General features: G+C 45.6%; 1 non-coding gene across 1 annotated transcript; it reads left to right on the forward strand.

The window, feature by feature from the left end:
- The first annotated feature begins 276 nt into the window (after window positions 1–276).
- On the forward strand, window positions 277–348 carry TRNAA-UGC. Its single transcript has one exon. It is a non-coding gene; the product is annotated as a tRNA-Ala (tRNA).
- The last annotated feature ends 2,958 nt before the right edge of the window (window positions 349–3,306 follow it).

A 3,306-nucleotide genomic window follows, 5' to 3' on the forward strand; every position in this document is an offset into this window, starting at 1 on the left:
GACAATATTTCCACCGCGGAGGGGACGAAGGGCGGCGGCGCTCTGTGGCTTGGTCCCTAACAGGCCACAGATTGCTACTGGTCTGCGGCTAGGGGATTGTGACCGCAGCTACACAGTACTCTAAAGAATCTGTATTTCCCACTGGTACCTGAACATCTGCCCAAAGTGTCTGCCGATGCTCGTTAATACTGACCAGTACTGCCAGAAGGCTCACAGACCCAAAGCCTCGGAAAATAAGATTTCCAGACAAATGCTAAGCAGAATGCCTTCAAGAAGGGGGGTGTAGCTCAGTGGCAGAGCGCATGCTTTGCATGTATGAGGCCCCGGGTTCGATCCCCGGCACCTCCAGGCTTTTCTTACTTCGACTGTACTTGAGCCCATTTCTCGAGAAATATATATTTAGCTCTCCTGAATTTTTTCAATTTCTGCTCATATAGAAAGTAAAAATATAACCCAATGCATTGCCTTGAATTCTCTCCCATCTCTATGTTATGAGCCTCGACAACCTCTAAGGTAATTAAGAAGGTAGATGGAAGAAGAAAAGGCGAGGGACGAGTGTGGGGGAGGAGACAGGGTCTCTTGAACCCAAACAAAAGCGTGCACATCCACAGTTCCCGTTGGCTTTCATTTTGTATTGTTATTAAAGAGACTGAAAGACAAAGAAAAAGAAGGGGAGAAAGGCGCTCCGCGGACAGGTTCCTTTAGTTCTTTTTGTTTTCTGGGCCAAAGAACAGAGCGAAAGCATATGCCCACTGATTTCTCCACCAGCCTCTCTCTGTCCACCTGCGCAGAGAGCGCAGCCGAAAGTTTGATCCAATACTGAGACAAAGACTGCTGTGGATCTCGAGTCGTTTTAGACGAGCGAGTGGCAGGACGCTGGACAACCGAACGAAGACTGTCGCGGAATTAGAAGCCTTTCAATACGGCAGTAAAAGAGATAAATACGAATCAACACATTCCTGCTTGATATTCCATAAGATTTATTTCCTCAGTCACTTCATTTTCATCGTTAAAATAAAACATTGCCTGGAAACCTCTGTCAACAGCAAACGGAGGAAGCAGGAAAAGAGTTTTCTGTCACAATGGAAAACAGATGTAAATTAAAAGGTGAGTGGATTGCAGGTGTTTGGGGCACTTCACCGGTAAAACAAACAAATAAACATTTCCTCTTTAGTTTCTTGCTTAATCCCATTATGTCTGCATTGTATGACAAGAAAGTGCTAGGAATTTCTGATCCACTGATGGCACCTTTTAAGGATTTCCAATACTCTATGGTTTCAAAACTGCTGTTGTCTGTGTACATATTTCCTGTTAAATCAGTGTCTTTGGCGGCAATAGAATACAGGGATTGTTCCCTGTCCTCCGGTCTAACACTCTTTAACAGGCTGGCATGTCCTTATTTCTTGATTCCCTTGTCCAGTGAAAATATCCACAAAAGGCATTCAGGAGGGATAATGTCTGGTGAAATCTGCTTAGGTGAGGATTGGCTGTGTGCCCTGAGGCTAATTATATATTTGTTTCAGGATGCATTTTTTTTTTTTTTTGGAGGGAGGTAATGCGAACATTCCATGTATTTTCTATTTTTTTTTCTATTATCCACTTGTTCTCTCCAGGCACTTTAAGCAAACACTGGCATGTCAGCCAGAGTGGACACTACACAGGAGACTAAGGGGTGGAGGATTAGGGTGCTGTAAGCAGAATGCCAAATTCCAGGCCCAACCTCAGATCTATTGAATCAGAATCTCTGAGTGTGGGGCCCAAAGACCTGTTTTAATAAGCCCTCAAGTGATGCTGATGCTAAAGTTTGAGAAGCACTAGTCTAAAAGTTTCAGGATATGCTTAGCCCCAGGTGTGTGCTGAGAAGGAAGAGTTGCTCCCAGGGTTCCCTGTCCATTCTCAATCAAGGACTCAAACCACCCAGGAAAGTGAGCAAGGTCTGTATTTGCCTTACATCAGGGATGGAGGTAGGTTTCTCACCTCTTTGAGACCTGCAATATTTCAGGCAACTTTGGAGGTCACACAAAAGAGTCCTTGATTTTTCTGTGGAAGAACTCATAATGGACAACAGGAAACTCCTTCCAGCCAAAATACCTGAGGTTATGTCGAGCTATTAATATTTGGTCCTCTCAATTTGAAACCCAGACTTGGAAGTTTCCGGGGCCCACCTCAGAGACTGTAGTCATTTTCTTTCTATCTGATGGGACCCTGACCTTGGCTGCCTCTCCAGCTCCCACCAATCCTGACAGTTTTCTGGTTTAACATTAAGTTGTTAAAACCTACTCTATACATAAAATGCAATTAAAATATCTTCCCAGCATTAAGTCAGGCTCATGCTACTGAAATAGACTTCTTTGCAGTTAACAGACCATTCTTCTCCTTCCTTGGAAGAAAAATCCTGTCTAACCACCTTCTATGATACCTTTTCACATTTGTATCTTCCTTTCCACCTAAACCACTGCTGTATTTCCACTTCCAACTCTTGTAAGAGTCTTCTATTGTATGGTGACCTTGGGTTTTCCCAATTCTTCATGCTTCCAAGAGTTGGATGTGGGCAATATAGAAACCCACTGTAAAAGCACGGGTGAGATTCTCTAGAAAGAAATCTGAATTCCAGAGCCTTGCTTGTGTGGAAATAAAGCCTAAGGTATTAGACTCACACAGAGGTTCTCTTTCCCAGCCCTGTAGGTTGAAATCCTGATACCCTACCGATTGAACTACTTATTATAAAAACAAGGGTGTAGTCCTTCTGAAAACCACTTCAAGTTTAAAATATTCTGTTACTGCCTTACTTTTCTTGTTTTTCACGTGTCGTATTACAAGCTCAACAAGCTAAAAACACTCTCTCCTACCTATATTTGAGGTGCTTAAACCCAAAGACTCAGGTGGATCCTGTTTCGGCGTTCAACACTTTCCCCCTTAAAAACACGTGGGGATTGGAAGTATGTGGCTTCCCTGCCGCTCCCTCAGAAGTCACAGTACCACCAGCATGAACTGGAAACAAAAACTCCACCGTAGGCTTGCTCTCCAGTGCTCCAGCGACGAAAAGAGCCGAGAGACGCTTTCGGAGCTTCGCCAGTCTTGGGCAAAACGAGGGCTACCTTCTTGCGGGAAAGCGCTTTCAGCTCGCTTCTTTTCCAGGGAATGGGCCTCGTACTTACCGCGTACACAGAGTAAGCCCAGGAGATGGGCACCCCGGCCGCTCCCCGCCCCGGCCCCCGCCATCCAAACCTCACGCCGATGTTAAGCGCTCGCCCACCCCCTCTTCCTCCCCCTCCTCCCCGGTCGCCGCAGCCACGCGCCCCGCCG

The sequence above is a fragment of the Propithecus coquereli genome, unplaced genomic scaffold (genome assembly GCF_000956105.1).
Source record: "Propithecus coquereli isolate 6110/MARCELLA unplaced genomic scaffold, Pcoq_1.0 Scaffold240, whole genome shotgun sequence".
Taxonomy (NCBI): domain Eukaryota; kingdom Metazoa; phylum Chordata; class Mammalia; order Primates; family Indriidae; genus Propithecus; species Propithecus coquereli.